The 20,720-nt window shown below is 37.5% G+C and overlaps 1 protein-coding gene across 6 annotated transcripts in view; it reads left to right on the top strand.

Annotated features, from left to right (window-relative positions):
• Positions 1-20,720, top strand: part of COL5A2 (collagen type V alpha 2 chain) — a 400,743-nt gene that overhangs the window by 1,436 nt on the left and 378,587 nt on the right. For 2 of the 6 annotated variants that reach the window (XM_070241400.1, XM_070241403.1), the window contains exon 2: positions 19,680-19,783. The exons of 2 other annotated variants lie outside the window; for them this stretch is intronic. The gene's annotated coding sequence lies outside the window, so the exon portion shown is untranslated. Of the gene's footprint in view, positions 1-4,477; positions 4,581-19,679; positions 19,784-20,720 lie in introns of all 6 variants that reach the window. 2 more of the 6 variants (XM_070241401.1, XM_070241402.1) reach the window with 2 other exon arrangements.

The following is a 20,720-nucleotide window of genomic DNA, read 5'->3' as shown; positions in this document are numbered from 1 at the left end:
GGAAAATCCATAAGGAGAGGGAATATTTTAAGAGAGTGTGATTTCTAAGAAATCAGGAGGGAAAAGGATTGATGAAATGGCATAAGGGAGGTGAAATTGCCTGTGAAAACTGCATCAGTGAGCAACAACTGAAAGGTAGCAAGGGTTGGGTGGTCCATTGTTTAAAATTTAGACTGTAATGTGGAGTTTCACTTGTCAAGAATTGTTAAGTATAATGAATTATGATACTTGAGTCTGTAGGGGAGGAAGACGTTTCCTCTACCTGCTGTGGATTCTCCTGGCTGGAGGATGAATTAAATTTACATGAGACAGAATAACAGGAGAAAATTAAACAAAACTTTATAACGTGCATACATGACAGAGACTCAGGCAAGCTGAGCAACTCGCCAAAATGGCAGAAGCCCCCACCTTAAATATCATCTTCAGCTAAAGACAAAGGAGGATATTGGGGGTGGGGGGAGTCAGTTACGGGAGATTACCAGACAAATGCAGTAAACGAGGGTCAGGTTACTATGCAGATTTAAGTCCTTGCCTTCTGCATTGATAATAGTTGCTAGAGAGAAGGTCATCCCCCTTCTTCCTGTATGGAGAGGGAGACCCCTTTGCAATGTAAATGTTTTTTAACAAAGGGTAAGTAAACTCTGCTTTTCAGAGTTTCTTTCCTGTCTGCAGTTTTTAAAGTAACCAGCCCAAAATAATCCTCATGCCAAAGAGACATATCTTGGTGTGGCCAATTCCAGTCCCCTACAAGTCTAATATTTCCTTTACTATACTGACATTTGTATATTATATGTTAATTGGCCCTCAAACACCAAAACACAAAGTTTTCTAAAGTAGTTTGGAAGACTGGAAAGAATTAATGTAATATTGAAGATGATAGGAAGTGGCTAGATACAATCCACATGTGGTGTTAAGTGATGGGATACTTCCCTAGGCATTTCATAGAACAAAGCAAGAAAAGTTTGGCTTATTTGTTGGAAAGGGAAGCTGAGCATCTGACAGGTCCCTGGTTCTCTCCAGCTCTCCTCTTTTCTTTGTGAGTCCTCACCAGAATCATCTTTAAATATGCCTTCATGGCAATACTGACTTTTTCTGGCACACATCTTAAAACTTTTCCAGCCTCTATGCTTATCCAGTTCCAAAGCCACTTCCACGTTTTTAGGTATTTATTAGTTACAGCAGCATCTCACTCTTGGTACCAAAATCTGTATTGAGAGTTCTCCAGAAAAACAGAAGCAATAGGGTTTATTTATTTATCTATTAATTAATTAATTAATTAAAAGGAATTGGTGCACTCAGTTATGGAGACTGAAACCTCCCACAGTCTGCAGTCTGCAAGTTGGACACCCTGGAAAGCCCTGGAAATTCAGTCTGAGTCTGAGGGCCTGAGAACCAGAGGAGCTCATGGTGTAAATCCAGTCTGAGTGCAGAAGACTGCAGTCCCAGCTCGGCAGTCAGGTAGAGAAGGAACGAATTCTCCATTCCTCCTCCTTTTGTTCTATTTAGGCCTTTAATGGGCCCTGAATGATGCCCACCCACATTGGGGAGGGCAGTCTGCTTCACTGAGTCCACAGATTCAAATGCTAGTCTCATCTGGAAATACCCTCGCAGACAAACCTGGAAGTAATGTTTAGCCAAATATCTGGGCACCCCATGACCCAGTTAAGTTGACACATTAAATTAAGCATCTGTTCTCTGTCCTTACAGCTTTACCTTTTCCAGAAAGCCATATAAGCAATATTCTATAGTTTGTGACCTTTTGAGTCTAGCTTCTTTCACTGGGGTAATGCATTTGAGATTCATGTTGTTGTGTAGATCAGTGGCTTCCTCTTTCTTACTGCTGAGTGGTTTTCTGTTATATGGGTGTTCCACAGTTTGTTTATTCATTCTTTTGCTGAAGGATGTTTTTGATTTTCCCTCAGTTTTGGAAATTATGAATAATACTGCTCTGAACACTCATTTGTAGGTTTTTGAGTGAACGTAAATTTTTATTTCTCTAGGTGAGATTGCTGAGTCAAATCATATGTTTCCATTTTTAAGAAACTACCAGACTGTTTCTCCAGAGTTTCTATACCATTTTGCATTCCAGTCGGTAATATATAAAAGTTTTAGTTGCTTCACATCCTTGTCAGCACTTGGTGTTGTCAGTATTTTTTATTTTAGCCATTATAATAGGTTTATAGTGGGATTTCATTGTTTTTATTGTCATTTCACTGATGACTGATGATGTTGGGCATCTTTTCATGTATTTATTTCCTTTTTGTATATCCTCTTTGGTGCAGTGTATTCAAATCTTTTACCCTTTGTTTTATTGGTTGGTTGTTTTCTTATTGTTGAGTGTTTAGATTTCTTTATATATTTTGGATACAAGTCCTTTGTCAGATATGTAAATTGTAAGTATTTTCTCCCAGACCGTGGCTTGTCTTTTCATTCTGTTAACAGTGTCTTTCATGAAACTGAAGTTTTAAATTTTGGTGAAGTATAATTTATCAATTTTTTTTTTTTTTAGGGATCATGCTTTTGTTGTTGCATCTGAGAACTCTTTACCTATTCCCAGTTTATGAAGATTTTCTCCTGTGTTTTATATGAAAAGTTTTATAGTTTTATGTTTTACACTTAATATTTAAGTCTATGATCCATTTTGAGTTAATTTCCATTTGGTTCTTTTTTACAGCCTCTATTTCTTTCATAAAAATTTCTATCTTTCCTTTCCTCATAAGAGCATTTTTCTTACTTTTTGGAGATTGTTTTATAACCCAATTAAAGTCTTTTTCTGATAATTCCAATATGTGGGTCATCTTGGGATTGGCATCTGTTGATTGCCTTTCACTGGAGAATTACTGAGATTTTTCTGGTTCTGGTTTTGTGTGTTGAGTAATTTCAGATTTTATCCTAGACATTATGTTAGGAGATCCTGGGTCCTATTAAAATCCTTAAAGCCTTGGCCCTGCCAATTCTCAGCTGTATGCATGCACAGCTCAGAGGTGAGCCCAGTAGTTTGTGACTTAAAGGATCCCTCTCTCCAGCTCCTTTCTCTGTGATACTCTCTACATTCTTGGGCTTCATTGTCTTCCCTTCTTGATGTTCTGGTTAGAAAGTCCAGACTTTTTTCTCCCACATTGTTGCCTACTTTTCTACAGCTAGGCTTATGTTAGGGCAAAGTGGTGAGGGCAAAGAATGTAGTGGGGCCTCCACTGCCATATCGCATGCCACTACCATTGTTATTGCTGCTGAATAAATGTAACCTCATTGTTGGATCTCATCTGGGGTGGAGCCAGGAGAATCAAAAGAGCTCCATCTCACAGGGGCCACTGCTCCCAGGTGGGGGTAGAGGAGAGGGAGAGCGTCTTCATTTCTGTCACTTGCTACCAAGCCTTCCATGGAGTCCTCATCTTTTTCTACCTAGTGCACCCACTCTTATCTAACTTTCAGAGGTCTCTGCTAGTTTACTTTGTATTTTGTTTAGGGTTTTTAGCTGTAATTCGTGGGAGAGAGAGGGCGGAGTGTCCTGATTCTGTTTTGACAGGAACTGAAAGTCTCTAAGCTAACTTTTTAGCAAGACCACTGTGATACTTGTATATAAGAGACCGATGGGGGACAAGGATTGAAGCTTGAAGCCCTGTTAGGGGTCTCTTGAAGTAGTGTAGTTGAGAGATGATGGTGGTTAGACTAGGGCAGTAAGAGAGGTGAGAGATTTTGAATTCTGGATATGTTTTGAAGATAAAACAAATAGTATTTTCTGATGCATTAAATATTGTATCTAAGAGAATAGGAGACAAGATGACTTCAGAGGTTAGAACTGAGACTTGAATATTGGGATCGTCATGTACTATGATGAAAAGATTATGGAGTAGCGGATTCAGGGGGGGGTGGAGACTACTAGGAACTAGGTATGAGCTTCTTATAAGACATTCAGATGGAGATGTTGAATAGGTAGTTGGATATCCTGTTGGAATCGAGGACAGAAATCTCTGCTGGAGATATAAATTTGGGAGTCATTGGCATATAGATGATATGGGGGAGCAATGAGACTGGCTGAGATCGCCAATGAAGTGAGTGTAGATAGGAAATAGAAGAGGTCTGAGGACTGAGTCTGAGGCACTTTTAAACTTAGAGATCAGGAAGATGAAAAGGAAACCAGCAAATGATTGGCCAGTGTAGGAAAATCAGGAGAACATGTGTAGGAAAATCAGGAGAACATGGTGCCAGGAAAGCCAAGTGAAGAAAGTATTTCATGAAGGTAGAACTGATCTTTTTTGTCAAATGTGACTGATAGGTTAAATAACAGGAAGGCAAAGAATTGACCATTGCACTTAGCAATATGGAAATCACTGGGGATCTTGATAAGAGCAGTTTTGGTGGAGTGATAGGAATGTAAATCTGATTTAAGTGGGAATAGAGAATAGAGGAGCCAGGCAAGGAAAGGGTCAGTGAGAATCTGATCAATAACTAACATGGTCTGTCAAATGTTTTCCAGACAAGGAGAAAACTAAATGCGCTGGCTTTCAGAAGTTGTCCACTCTGGTTTGCAGATGTTGCCTTCTCATAGTGAAACTTACATGGTTGCAGCAAGACCCCCTGTAAGTTGTTCCAGCTCCAAGTATCCAGAAGTTTCCATGGACCTGTTATTTAATGACACATTCCTTGATCTTCTTTTGTAATGGCATGTTGCATTGAACTGGTTGTCTAATAGCCTGCACATGCACCCTGATTGAGCCAAGTGGTTACACAATTGTAACATATTCCTTTGCACTCTTGTATAAAGTCTCCACCAGCACTAGGCTTGGGGAGGACACTGCTTTGGGAGCTATCCCTGGTGTTCTTCATTGCTTCACCCACTTCAGCCTTGGTTGTGCTTTTTGGCTCTGCACTCAACCAGGAGACAAACCCATTGAGTTCAGTTACATCATCTCTCTCTTGAAAATAAAGTTTTATTGGACACAGTCATGTCCATTTGTTAAAATATTGTCTATGACTGGTCTTGCACTACAGTCTAAGAGTTGAGTAGTTGTGATAGAGATTGTGTGTCATGAAAAGCCTAAAATATTTACCATCTGGCCCTTTTCAGAAGAAGTATGCTGGCTCTTGGTTTAGGAGGTGAGAAGGGAGAAATGGAGGTTGTCCATGAAGACTGGAAACAGATAATATTATTTTATTTTTACAAACTGAGGATATAATTCAATTGGGAAGTATCACTAGAAAAGAGAAGTCTTGTTGTTGCCCTGGTAAATTTTTTCCTCATATTATCAAAATGACATCTCAAAATTTAAAAACTCTAATTAAACTTTCAGATTTTAGTTTGAGAGACTAGGCAATAAGGAATAACTTCATAAAGGTAAAAAACCCCCCACATTTTAATGACCGTTGTGCAAAATAAGCTGTAAAGTAGACTCTCAAGCCCTACCCACATAAAAATCAACTTATACAAAACACTATATTTTTAGGGGCCAGCCCCGTGGAGAAGTGGGTAAGTTCGTGCTTTCTGCTTCTTTGGCCCAGGGTTTGCTGGTTCGGATCCTGGGTGTGGACCTAGCACTGCTCATCAAGGCCATGCTGAGGCAGTGTCCCACATAGCAGAACCAGAAGGACCTACAACTAGAATACACAACTATGTACTGGGGGACTTTGGGGAGAAGAAGAAAAAAGAATAAAAAAAAAGAAGATTGGCAATAGATATTAGCTCAGGTGCCAATGTATAAAACAAAAACCAGAAAACACTATAAAGCACCTGGCCTTAATACATACTTTATGCCAGTTATGTCCCCAAGGTATATTCTAGCTACTTATACCAACCTCTTTACTAAATTCTCCTTACTATATATAAAAAAGTAGTTAATCTTAGCTACACATAGGAACGACCTGGGGTGCTTTAGAAAATAATGAAACCTAGTCCTGCCCCAGAAATTCTGATGTAATTTGTCTGTGGTGTCACCTAGGCATCATTCTTTAAAAATTGTTGTTAAATACTCATAACGAAGTTTTTATTAGGGTCATTGTGTACATTCACAGTGTTGTGTAACCACCACTCTGTCTATTTCCAGAACGTTTTCGTCACCGCAAGAGGAAACCTTTTACCGTTAAGCAGTCACTTCCTATCCCCCCATCAATACTAGTGCATAGAAATAAAACTGATTTTTGTGTGTTGATCTTGTATCCTGCAACTTTGCTGAATTTGTTTATTAGCTCTGGTAGTTTTTTGTTGTGTGTTCTTTAGGATTTTTTATATATCAGATCATGTCATCTGTGAATAGATATTTACTACTTCTTTTCCAATTTGGATGCCTTTTATTTCTTTTCCTTGCCTAATTGATCTGGCTAGAACTTCCAGTACAATGCTGAATAGCAGTGGTGAAAGTGGACATCCCTGTCTTATTTCTGATCTTAGGGGGAAAGTTTTCAGTCTTTCACTATTGAGTATGATGTTAGCTGTATGTTTTTCACAAGTGCCCTTTATCATGTTGAGGAAATTCTCCTCTATTCCTAGTGTGCAGAGTATCTTAATCATGCAAGGATTTTGGATTTTGTCAAATGACTTTTCTATGTTAATTGAGATGATTTTGTGGGATTTTTCCTTCATTCTATTAATGTAGTAGATTAAATTCATTGATTCTCATATTTTGAAGCACCCTTGTTCATTTCTAGGATAAATCTCACTTGATTATAGTGTATAATCCTTTCAATATGCTGTTGGATTTGATTTGCTAGTATTTTGTTGAGGATTTTTGTACCTATAATTCATAAGGAATATTAGTCTATAGTTTCATTTTCTGTATATCTTTGGCTTTGATATTAGGGTAATGCTGGCCTAATATAATGAGTTAGAAATTGTTCCCTCATCTGTTTTTTTGGGGAGATTGTGAAGGATTGGTGTTAATTCTTTAATATTTGGTAGAATTTACCAATGAAACCATCTGGCCCTGGACTTTTCTTTGTTGGGAGGTTTGTGATTGCTGATTCAATCTCTTTACTCGTTATAAGTCTGTTGGAATGTTTTATTTCTTCTTCAATCAGTTTTAGTAATTCATGTGTTTCTAGGAATTTGTCCACTTCATCTAGGTTATCTAATTTGTTTGCTTATAACTCTTCATACTGTTCTCTTATAATCCTTTTTATTTCTGTAAAACTGGTAGAAATGTCCCCACTTTCATTTCTGGTCTTAGTTATTTGCATCATCTCTCTCTTTTTCTTAGTTTACCTAAAAGTTTGTCAATGAAACATTTTTTGATCTTTTCAAAGAATCAACTTTTGGTTTCATTGATTCTATTATTTTTCTATTTTTCTTATCTCCACTCTAATCTTTATTATTTCCTTTTTTGTCAATTAGCTTTGAGTTTAGTTTGCTCTTCTTTTTCTAGTTCCTTAAGGTGTAAAGTTAGGTTATTGATTTGAGATCTTTCTTTTTGGGCATCAGGGTTTTAAAAGCTTCCCAGGTGATTCTAAAATTGAAAGACTAGTTTAAAAATCCTCTTGTGTTTGGAGACTAGCTAGGCCTGGCTTACTGGTTCTCTACCTAGGCTGCACATTGGAAACATCTGAAGATAGTTTTGAATTTGAATTAGAGTGGCATTATGAATTTATGATGTATTTTATTTTTTTAAAATATATTTTGTCACTAACCTAGTAGCAATGAGTACTCTTGGCACCCAGATGTTCCTTCTAGATTCCATTTTCCACTAAAAGGAAGCAAAGCTCCTTGTAGAAATGGCTGATTTTACTGGTCTGATAACACAGATGTACAGGACATTTTATCATACCAGAAAGCAAGAGAGCTATCAAAGACTCCTGGAGTTGAGTCAAACGGACTCAGGAACCAACTTGAAGAGGGTCCCACTGAGTTGAGACATTTTGAGTATTAAAACGAATAATAATTGCAATGGATTGAAACATATATGTTATGCTTGAAGCCATGAATTCATAATGATACAAACAAAGTCACTGGTCATCTTTGGAGGGTACTAGGAAATGAAGTTATTACTTCAAAAAACTTACTTAAAAAAAGAAATTAAGAATCAGGCATTTATTCTGCCTTTCCTATATGAATTGTACCTTGGGATAACCAAGTAGTTGAGAGAGGGAACTTTCTCTTCATATAAGTATTCTAAACAGGAGGTAAAGAGTTACTGAGAGAATTATAATGTCACCATTTTGCAACCCGTACTGAGTTAATGCATTGTTAATGGCTGCTAACATCACAAAGGAACACCCAGACATTATGTGCCTCCTATGAAGTCTCTAAATTAATTTTGTAAGAGAACAGTATAAAAACTGACTGTGATCAAGTTTCTAGATCGCTTACCAATTTTCAAAAATTACAAGGGATAGAGAAAGATGATGACATTACAAGGATATGATTGGCAAAATCAGACTGAGGAACAATCTGTAAGGCAAACAACCTGATTTCCTTAGTAAATAAATTGCAAGGAAATTTAAAAAAGAGGAATGGTGGACCCAGGGCTTAAATGAATCTTAAGATGTGTCAACCAATTACAACACGTGGACTTTAGTTTTTCCTGATTCAAACAACTATAAAAATATTATGAGTTGATCAAGGGTAAAATGGTGGAGTTGGGGTTTTTCTAGGAGAGGAGCTTATATCCAATAATAATAGTTTTATAAAACCAATAGTACAATGATCAATAGATATTTCATGGTGGAATATAAACTTCAGAGTATTTTTAAATTTGGTTAAACTATTGTTGCTTGAGAATCAGACTATGTACTGACCAAGGTGAAAAAATTAAATCAAATGGTAGGAGAGTATTGCTTAGAATTTTCAGCCTAAGCAAAGTTCTGTAAGAAAAAGATTAACTCAGATAAAATTTAGCTCAACTGAAAGCTGAGAGGGAAAGATGGAAAAGCTGGATTCCTTACTCCAATTGGTTAGTGAGACAGGAGGGTCAGAAAGGCAGAAGATGAACATGTGGCAAGATTAGATTGGGTCAGACAACAAGGGTAGTATCACAGGTCTCTCTCAAGCCCATTCCTTTAAAAATGTTAGAGGTAAACCAGCTGGCTAAAATCAGATTATGGGTGATACCTCCTTATCAAAAACCACTGCAATATTTCATCATAGTTAGGAATCATTTTCACATCTCTCGTGTTGGGATATGTCTTACAGTCAGTGGCGTCTGGTAATTGATGGCGCCTTAATTCACCGTCAATTGTCATTGTTTCCATAGGCTGGGTCCTGGTTGTTATTTCTGCTGACATGACTTAATACCTACACACCCTTGATATTTTAGTCAACAGGCCATTTAGGGATGTTTCTCATTCAGTGACAAGGAAGTTTTTGTAGTTAGTCAAGTCCCTTAAAAGTTACATCTTTAACAATTTTTGTTGTTGTTCAGAACTTTTAAGTAAACTTGAGGCTTATCTGATACACATCTTAGGCCCTGCATTTCTCAGGAAGCCCCTTGCTTGCAAACTTCTCTCTCATTTCTATATGCTTGATTTATGCTTAATCTGAGTTGCTTGACCTGAGTGAGGTTTGGACCTAATTCCTTTGGTTCTAGTACTGCATTCTGGGAATATCTACCTTGTTCATTGTTCCCCATTGCCACATCCGAGATGGGCATTTGGGAGACTGCCCTTTAGGGGTGCTATATATTTTCAGAAGTTCATTTCATGTTGGTATACATTCATTTAGGGACCCAGGGATTAACTAGTGGTTGAACTATCATAGCTTCTTATTGAGCAGGCTTGAAGTTACTTTGAATGAATTCCATAAAAATGGAAGTCTTTTAGTCAGTTTGCTCTTGGTCGTTTCCATGGTAAAGGAGTATGACACACTGAAGATAAATCATCACATGTATAATAATATTTTATAAATCTGTTATTTTGTTACTACTGCTATGTAACAAATTACCCCAAAACTTAGTGGTATAAAACAAACACAGTTTTTATTCACAATTTTGTGGGTCAGAAATTCAGGAAAGACTTGGCTGCACAGTTCTCACTTGGTGTCTTGCATGCAGCTGTAATCTTATGTTGGCTGGGCTGCAGTTTTCCAAACGCTTGACTCGACTGGACATCCAGAATGGTTGGCAATTGATGCTGACTGTTAGCTGCAGGCTTAGCTGGGGTTATCAACCAGGGCACCCAAATCTAGCCTCTTCAACATGGTTATCTCAGGGTAGTTGGAATTTTTACGTGGTGGCTGACAACCCTTAGAGAGAATGTCTCCAGAGAACCAAGCAGAAGCTTAATGGTGTTTTATGATATAGTGTCAAAAGTCATCAAAGTAATCACAGTTCCATGTCAAAGTAATCACGGTTCTGGTCTATTGCGTGATCTTGGAAGTCATTACTCTCATCCTCACAACAAGAAAATGCTGAACCAACTGAAAATCAACAACTCTTATTAGATCCATCAAAGAATTGAGATCACAGGGAATAACACCAGCCCTGCTCCCAAAACTGGAGACAGGCAGATAGAATCACAGCTTATCCGAGCAGATGCCCGAGGGCAGAAGTTGCCACTGCTGGAGCCAGTGCTGGGGAAAGAAAACTTACACTGTAATTGACGAATTACTGAAGGCTCAGCCTGAACAAGTCTGAGTTGAAAACTCCAAGGGACCCAGTCTCAGGAGTATCCCCACACTTTCATGTGTTTACCTCCAGGAACCCTACCAGGTTCTCACAGTGAAGATGGGAGAAAAATTCCCCCATGCTTTCAGCAAGAGGACTGAAAAAGTAGCCATTTTGAAATATGCCCAGACTATTCTATTCTTCTTAAAAAGGTCTGCCTTTGACAGCTATTTTACCAGAGTCTAACTGACAGTGGGCAAGGGAAATACCCAACTCTACCCTCTCTAGCCTTCTTGTCTCACCTAAGGGGGAAAAATCTGAGAAGCATTTGTGAAAGTCACAGCCTTGGAGACTAGATTCACTGAAAGACTGAGACCTAATCATAGGACTGTAGAACGCTTCCCCTTCCCCACTCTTTACCACCACATCAGTAGGGCTCCTGTATAATAACAGTGAAATACAAGTGAAAAAATTGCATGGCTGAGACCTTATTTAAGAAAAATTATGAGATAAAGAGGGGCATTACATAATGATAAAGAGCTCACTTCTCCAGGAAGACAACAATCCTTAATGTGTATGCGCCTAACAACAGAGACTCAAGATACGTGAGGCTGGGGGCCGGCCCCATGGCCAAGGGGTTGAGTTCACGCGCTCCACTTCAGTGGTCTGGGGTTTCACTGGTTTGGATCCTGGGTGCGGACATGGCACCGCTCATCAGGCCATGCTGGGGCGGTGTCCCACATGCCACAACTAGAAGGACCCACAACTAAAACTATACAACTATGTGCTAGGAGGCTTTGGGGAGAAAAAGCAGGAAAAAAAAAAAAGAAGATTGGCAACAGATGTTAGCTCAGGTGCCAATCTTTAAAAAAAAAGAAATGTGAGGCAAAAACTGACAGAACTGCAAAGAGAAATAGATGAATCCATTGTTAGAATTGAAGACTTCAAAGCAGTCACAAGCCTGCCCAGTTTCAAGTAAAGGGGACATGGACTCACCTCTCAACAGGGGAAGCAGTTGGGGCTGGCCCAGGTGGCTCAAAGGTTAAGTTCTCACGTTCTCCTTCTCGGAGGCCTGGGGTTTGCTGATTCAGATCCCGGGTGCCAACGTGGCACCACTTGGCAAAAGCCATGCTATGGTAGGCATCCCATGTATAAAGTAGAGGAAGATGGACATGGATGTTAGCTCAGGGCCAGTCTTCCTCAATAAAGAGAGGAGGATTGGCAGTAGTTAGCTCAGGGCTAATCTTCCTCAAAAAAAAAAAAACCCAAAAAAACCAGGGGAAGTGGTACCATCACATTGTAGAAGTGACTAGGATGGGAGACGTTGTAGCCATCTTTGGAAAATACAGTGTCTGAATCTGCATCGTCACAGAGGAGGTCTTATTTTTTTCCAGAAGTTTTCCTCACCATTATGGAATGTTCTGGTCTCACCAGCCTGTATGTTCCTGATGAGGTTACTTTTTGTCAAGGCAATATACAGGTGTTGAGATTGTGTTATCAGAGCCTCTGCCAGCACTATAGCTGCCCCTCTGCTCTAGTCACTGCTGCTCTGTTGATGTTTTCTTGTCTCTCCATCCAATAGAGAAGAGTCTTCTGTTTTTTTAGAAATCCCCGACAGCATTATATGAGCTTGTAGCAATGCAATCTTTTCATTTCACTACACAAGCACTTTTAAAGGCTGAGTAGGTGTGCTGTTAAGAACAGCTTGAAACGGTACTGGGAACCACTGTTCTCCTGACTCTCTGGCCCTAAAATCTTTATGGGTCCTGGAGATCTTTTCTCTCAGGTGCGGCAGAATTTCCTGTCAGTCTGGCTTTCTTTGTTCCGCACCCCTTCTTTTGAATCATTCCATTATGTGAGTATCTGTATCTCAATATCCATTTGTAGATAGGAAGAAATTCCTTTCCTATGGGACTTAAGGGTCCCGTGCACATTGGGATATTTCTGGGCAATCAATATGTTCCCTGGACAGGAGATAGCGAGGTGGGTACAGTTCAGGGGTGAGGAATACACCTGACTACACTTAGGCTTTAGTCCATGTTTTACTTGTTTGAGAGCAACTTCAAATCAAATCTGTCAACGCCAGTTAAGAACATTGAAGACCGCATTGTGCAGAGTGTGGGTAAAAGATTAATGAAATCCTTTCTTATTCTACATAGGAATGTGACCTTAGTTAACGTTCCATCTCTGTTCTGTTAGAAACCAGATAAAGATAGAACGTCAACTGTGTTACAGGCAATATTGCCTTTGGTAAAATGACCCCTGATTGATAAATTGCATCTAGATGGGGAGGAGCTATAAAACTCCTGCCTCAGAGAGATTCCTCCAAGGCACAGATAATTGGGGAGGGCATCTGAACCAGGGAGCCAATCAGATTCTCCCATGTAGGAATGTGGGATACAGAAGCTGAAACTGAAGGCCACAAGAATTTGGATTCTAAAGTTGCAAGTTATGTTTCTTAAGGTGAGGTTATTTGTGAGTAGAAGAGAGATCAGGGAAGAATATCCTAATTCAGTAGGTCTGTGATGGACCATGTTTGTATATTGAACTGAAGAATATTAATACTTTAGAAACATAACAAGAGGGGCTGGCCCTGTGGCCGAGTAAACTTTGCATGCTCCGCTTCAGTGGCCCAGGGTTTTGCTGGTTTGATTCCTGGGCGTAGACCTACACACCGCTCATCAAACCATGCTGTGGCAGCGTCCCACATATAAAATAGAGGAAGATTGGCATGGATGTTAGCTCAGGGCCAATCTTTCTCATTAAAAAATAAATTAAAAAAATAAAGTACAAACGCAAACAGTGTTTACTTGTAAAGTGCAAACAACGTTTACTTATAAAATATTGTTTTAGTGATCATTTTATTGTACAAAACAGAAATGTCCTCAATTAATGTCCTTAATTGAAAAGGGGTTAGGGACAAGGAGTTCGGGAAATCTTATGGAATCAAATTGTAGGAAGTATAGCTGGGCTTGATGGAGACTTGGAACAGGAAAGCCCGAAGGAATAGTTTTTCTGTCTTTGTAACAGCATGGCCAGTCGCTACAGAAATGTAGGTTTAGCAATATATAGTTTTAAAGATTGTCACCTGAGCTAACATCTGTTGCTAATCTTTTTTTTTTCTTCTTTTCCCCAAAGCCCCCCAGTACATAGTTGTATATTCTAGTTGTAGGTCCTTCTGGTTGTGCTATGTGGGATGCCGCCTCACTGCACCCAGGATCCGAGCCAGCAAAACCCTGGGCCGCTGAAGTAGAGCGTGTGAACTTAACCACTTGGCCATGGGGCTGGCCCCCCAGTTTAGCAATATTTGAATCAGTATAATTTATGGAAAAAGTCTTTTAAAGGAACAAAGAGATACTTTTATATTGTTAAAAGATACATTCCATTAAGAAGATATGAATCTTGAACATTTTTTGATTTAATAAAATACCTTCAAACTACAAAAAAAAGACTGATAGAAATTAAAGGTGAAATTGGCCATCACAAATCAACTTATTGAATGGACAAAGTAAACATATGTCAATGACACAATTAGCCATATTGGTCTAATTTACATACATATCCACAGACATCATACTTTTTCCCCCAAGCACATACTGTAATAGTCACAAAAACAGACTATCATTTAGATCATAAAGACTATTTAAACAAATTCCCAAAAGCATACATCATGCAGGCCCTATTTACTGACCACAGTTCAATAAAATTAGAAATTAAAAACAAAATAATTTCCGAGAGAACAATAAAGGAAACAAATCCAAATTATCCATTTGGAAATTAAACATTTTTTTCCCTAAATAACTGAAGTTGAAATATAATCAAAATAAAACATAGCACTATTAGAAATAAAGGATGAGAGCACGAACTTACCAAAACTGCAAAGAAAGCAATATTCAGAGGAAAATTTATATCTTTAAATGGCATTTATTAGAATGCAAAAAGACTGAAAATTAAGCTTTTATCTAAAGAGGCTAGAACAAGAATAACAAGATAAACCCAGTTTAGAGTTCTTTCCATTATATTCCACCAATGCTTTTTATTAATGGAAGGGAATATCATTCCTTTGTTTTTCTTGATCCCTAGTTTTTAATCCTAATATTTGGATAGATCTTTATGTTGCTTTTCTATCATACAGGGAAAGCTCTGCCTATGAGTTTTACTTATCTACAAAATATAAGAATTAAAGACAAGACTATAATATCTAACGTTACTGTGTCATGTAGCTAAGGAGTGGCTGTTAAGGGGCGGAAGGCTCTCGAGTGGAAAGATTCTGAGGCATTGTTAGGTCCCAGGAACTGCTTTGAAAGCTGGAGGAGAATAAAGGGACACCATTGCTACCTTGCATGTTCCTGTAAAGAGCTGTTTTCTAGTGAGCAGGAACATCTGTGCATATTATGTTAAGAGAATGTCTTTGTTTACAAGATGATTTTTTACTATATTTCTTTGAGAATTTCTGTTTTTTCTCGAGAAGGCTGTGTGTCTTTCTCCCATGGTTTCACACATGTGAAGATTGAGGAACTGTTATTTGAACGTCACTCTGGGGATCGTTTATTCTTGGTGCTATGTGACTTCATTTTTAAGAACAAATCAATATGGCACCCAATAATATATGACCCACAATAAGCTTTCTATTTTATTTTTAAATTTTTATATCAACCATTTTGAGCAAATAGAACCAATGCCGGAGTTTTTAGTTTTACCTGGACATCTAAGTGTCACCTTGCAGTTGTCCGAGTCCTTCATTCCTTCACTTGACACTGCCCCTCCCCAGCACACACTGTATTACACTCTGCTGTGAAAGGGGCCTATGAGCCTAAATTTCTTCTTTCTTAAAATTCTTCGCCTTCCCTACAGTGCGCACCTATCCTATCAGAACGGAAGATTAAAATATTAGGAAGAAGGTTTCACGTCTCCTTGGACCCAGTCATCATCCTTTTTAATATTTATTTGTTAATTTTTTCCCCTGGAGATTTGGCCATGATTTACTGGTTGATTTTGATTTCAGGCCATTGTAATCTCAGATTACTTACTCAGGGTGAGGGATTGGAGGATCTGAGCTGCTAGATTATTCTCAGTTTGGGAAATAGATTATTTTCGTATAAACTTGTAGACATTCATGTGGCAGAGGGATTATATCCACAAAGGGAAAAAAATGCATGATATGTTGAACAATGACTCCCCGTGATCTGTAGGCTGAAATCTATGCTGCTTTGCCTGGCGGTAAAGGACTTCCACAAATTGTCCTGACTTGTCTTTCTAATGTATCTTCTTTTTCTCACCTCTATGAACTTCACTGTCGGTGAAGTCCCCCTGGCATTCCACGGAGATTCTAGACGTGTACCTTTATTTAATGTTACTTCTACCTGAAATGCCCTCTTGTTTTCATTCTGCATATCTAAATCCTTTCCAAGAGCCCCCAAACTCCTCAGTTCTCTTTCACGAACATTCTCACGTATCTTCCTACTTTCCACTCAGAGCACTTAAAGTTTTCTTTACCACTCATTGCCATCTAATTATATAATACCTCATGAGTTATCTCACAAAAATCCTGGTTTTTTCTGTGTTTTGGTGTTAAGAGATGTATGCTCTTTGACGGCAAGATAATATGTTGTTCTTGTAGATATCGTGCAATACTTCCTGCATTGTGGGTTCATAGTTACTATTTATTGGTTGATGATTTATTAATATGTAAAGTATCTGAGGACAGATCCTATGACCCCAAAGCTTTTAATAGTATTTGCATACCAGAGGTCCAAGCTGATGATGATGACTTCAGAACTATGTATGAAAATTATTTAAAAACAGAAATTATGACTGCAAAAATACAGATACACCACGTGGTGGCAGCAAAGGTACATCATTATTTTTTGCAGGTTTTGTATTATACTTCAGTCTACCAGAAATTATAATTATTCTACTGGCACATTGAAATATATTTTAAATGTCTAATACGTAATCCTGGTGGAATATTATGGAGTGGGTATTTCTTAATATAAAGAAATTTAAAAAGATCTTTGGATCTCTAATTGTCTTTATTTACAAAAGCATCTTTTTAAATTTTAGAACTCCTCCATATCATTTTGGAATCAGATTCCTCTTCCCTCTGTCTTACCCCTCTCTAGTATAAAAGTTTCATGAGCATTAGGAGCCGTTCTTTGACATTTGGGTTTTGAGACTGGTGTCGTTGGTGGCTCACAACGTTTCATGCCGTGTACAATGTGCACCTATACAAACTCCAGCTGTTGATGGTACATGTAGTTCTCTTGCAGACAGTCTTCTTAGGCATGGTGCCCAAGTTTAATTTCATGTGTAAAGTCATACTTAAAGTATGTAAACTGAAACAGATGTTAGTACTCCGAGAATGCATTTGGTGCACGAAGGAACAGTTCCCTAGCCTCTTCCACCCCCACTTTATTTTGAAAGCCCTTTTGAATACAAAAGGGCCTCTGGAGACCCATCTAGTGTCTTTGACCCCATTAGTGTGTAGCAATTCGTTCCTGGGAAACAGTTGCCCCAAATAAATGTTAGATTCTGCTTTAAACTCCTTCCTTAATAACCATATGGCTTTCTTTCCTTCCCTATAAGCTTTGTTTAACTAGTCTTTAATTAGGAAGCTATTTACTCTAATAATACAAGTTTTCTTAAAACTAAACTAGATCTTACTGATATCTTTTAAATAATAACTTTGAACTTTTATTTTCCAAAAGACGAACAGTAATAAAGGCGTATGGTTTTACAAAACCTATGTACCACTGCTGATTTATTCTCACTGCTGTGGTGCCAAATGTTAAAGTTCTATATTTGAAAGTCTTCCAGTATTTGGATTATGTTGGTGATAGTTTATAGAGTTCTAACCACATAATTAGTGCTTCCAGTAATTTTCAGAAAAAAAGATGAGTTATTAGAAGTAACGTCTAGCTACTTTCTTTTCTGTCTTCTTTCTTTCTTCTCTCCCTCTTTCCTTTTCTTTTTTCAAAGTACTTGTTAAGGGCCTACCTCAGGTACTCCCCTAGGCTCAAAAAGGATTAAGACACATCCTGGTCTTAAGGAATATTAAATATAATTTAAGAAAGAAGCACAAATTAAAAATCTCTGGCAGCAGAGAAGAGCCAACCCATAATTCTGGGGAACTGAAGAGGACTTGGTAGAGGCGATAATATGGAGCTAGGTGTTGAATGATGGAGGGGAGTTCTCTGAGTGGTGGAGTTTCTCTAGGCAGCGGAATGGAAAGAGCACTAGTGTGATGGGTTTGTGGAACATGAAGGACTCTAGTATGGTTTTCTTACAGACACATGGGAGGAGGAATAGATGAGAATAGAAAGAAAGGGTAAGACTAGATTTAGTCATGCCTAAGAGTTTGGAAATATAAATGAAAAATCTTTCTTTAATTAAAAATGAGTGGTTATAGTTTTAAAGTTTTGATACATGTTTTGATTTATGATAAAACTTTGATTTATGTTACATCAAGGTGATAATAGATGACCTTTTTTCTACATACTAAAATTTTAGATATCATAATAGATGATGCTCTTAAAGTTAGTGAATTACCTTCTACATCAGTAAAATACAGCCGTTGACTAAAAATGTAGGCAATTGCATGTAATATTCACATAATTTTTGCTTTGTTACATAAACATAAAAAATCCTCTTTGAATATATTTATATTTAATCATTTAAGTCCACAGATATTTAGCTTCTAGATTAAGAAGCAAAGCTTTAGTGAAAAATGTATGTTATGCATTTTTGTAATTATAATATAGATGTATAATTATAATGCTGAATTGGTAATTGGTAGTTTGGCCTTTATTAATGGCCAGCTTACTGTAACTGGATATTAAATGTAATGGAAATAATTTAATTATCTAGATAGTATTTTCTTCACAAAGTAAAACCAAGCTCAAAGTGTGTGTGGAGAAACTTAGGTTCAAAAAATAAATTTCGTGTTATTTTGTCTAGCTTTTAGACACTGATGGAAGTGTTTCAGTAGCTCTCTGTTTTTTAGATACATAATACTATTTTATGAAAATAAATTTTCCTACTTCTGGTTTTAGTATTTGTTTTATTCTCAAATCGTACATCTTTTGGTCTTGACACTACGATCTCAGTTACATGGAAATACATGGTGTTATTTGTTGGGACACGTGGATGTTTTTAAAAATATTGTTGGAAGTTTGGCCTGGGAGTATTTGATACATCATTCTTCTATTAGGTCACAAGAAAACATACTTCTAAATTAAGAGGGAAGCTTTCATGTTGCTCTCTTCTATTTGATGCCTTACATTGAACTCCCTCTTTATTTTTTTAGCCTAAATTGTAAATCTAAAACAAACAGATTCTTAGTGCTCTGCTTGCCATTTTAAAGTTTCCATCAAACTGTGGTTAGGGAGTGGATAGAAAACTATTATGACATTCTTTAGGTTTTCTAGTCTGCTTGAGTGATTTCATAAATAAACAGTAAAGCTTTAGTAACTTCATTTATGAAAGCCACTTGAAAAAATAATTGGCTAATAATTTTGTCACAAGTAAATTCAATCTTATAAAGAGGTTATAAAGACTGTATTTTTATTTTTTACATTAAGATAATTCTATTTTTAGGAGGAAGTGAATGGTTGTTAAGGAATTAAGTGGTAGTTTTAATCTGAATTTTTGCAATTACTTTGCACCTCACCTCCTAGTTAGGAGTAGACTCTAACTCTCATTTCTACGACTTCTCAGAGAAAATATTAAGGAGAAACTAAAGATAATTTTCTTGTTTCATTAACTCATTACACAATACTGTAGAACAATGCTAACTGAGCAATTAAACTTGTATTTCTGGCTGACTAGGATGCATATGTCCTAGCATTGAGTTGATTTATAAAAATCAATAAAATGTAAGGATATTTCTGTAATTCTGTGAGCAGAATCTGTCCTGTGCATTTTGTGAGTGTAATTTTCTGCTGAAACAAATACCAATGACTTTCAGAAAGAAGTGTATCACTAAACAAGAATAAATGCCATGAAGTGAAAATTTTATAAACAAAACTTCAAATAAGGGAATGTATTTGTGCTGATTTTCAGGTAAATGACTACGGTAGTCGTAAAAATTAAACTTGTAAAGTACTCAGCCCATGGACACCTTCAGTTATTTCACTTTCCTTTGATTGTTTCCAGGCTGGGTTTCTACAACCAAAGTCAAGAGGACCAGTTGAATAAATAATCCAGTTAATTACATCAAGACACCTGATAGATTCACAAATATTCCTGGATAACTCAGGGTAATGTGGTTAAATGATTATGTCATGATTTACCTGGAGTGCCTTTCATCACTACATGCCACTGTGGTTTAGGTCTACATGAGATTGAGGGAATAGTAGAGATGGTGACTGTCTCTTGTATGGCTTCTATCTGGTGTTTAGAAAGATAATCTAGAATAAAGCTGGTGGTAAAAAGATAAATTAGTATATATGAATCATGATTTTGTAGTATTTTTTTTTTTCTGAGGAAGATTTGCCCTGAGCTACCATCCGTTGCCAATCTTCTTCTTTTTGCTTGAGGAAGATTGGCCCTGAGCTAACATCCAGGCCTGCCTTCCACTTTTTTTTATGTGGGTTAGCACCACGGCATGGCTGCTGATCAGTGGGGTAGGTCTGTGCCTGGGACCCAAACCCAGGCCACCAAAGCAGAGCACACCAAACTTAACCACTAGGCTTTGGGGCCAGTGACTGTAATTTTTGTCATATTCTAATATGTTTATTTATTTAAAACATTCTTATTTATTTATATTTTTGAGATATAATTGACATACAGTCACCCCTTGATATGGGGGTGGGGGATTCCAGGATCCGCATGGATACCAAAATCTGCAGATACTCAAGCCCCATGTATAAAATAGCATACTATTTGCATATAACCTATGCACATCCTCCTATATATTTTAAGTCATCTCTAGATTACTTATAATACCTAACACAATGTAAATGTTATGTAAATAGTTGTTATACTATATTGTTTGGGGAATAATGACATAGAAAAAAGGTCTGTACATGCTCAGTACAGATGCATGCATCGTGAGCCTTTTGATGCGTGGTTGGTTGAATCTGCAGATGTGGAACTTGTGGATACGGAGGACTGCCTCCGCCTGTATAACACTGTGTAGGTTTAAGATATACATGTTGATTTGATGCAGTTATATGATATTCCAATTTAAAGAAT

The sequence above is a fragment of the Equus caballus genome, chromosome 18 (assembly GCF_041296265.1).
Source record: "Equus caballus isolate H_3958 breed thoroughbred chromosome 18, TB-T2T, whole genome shotgun sequence".
NCBI lineage: Eukaryota > Metazoa > Chordata > Mammalia > Perissodactyla > Equidae > Equus > Equus caballus.
The sequence above is the reverse complement of the archived record's forward strand: the minus strand, read 5'-3'. Positions and strand labels throughout refer to the sequence as shown.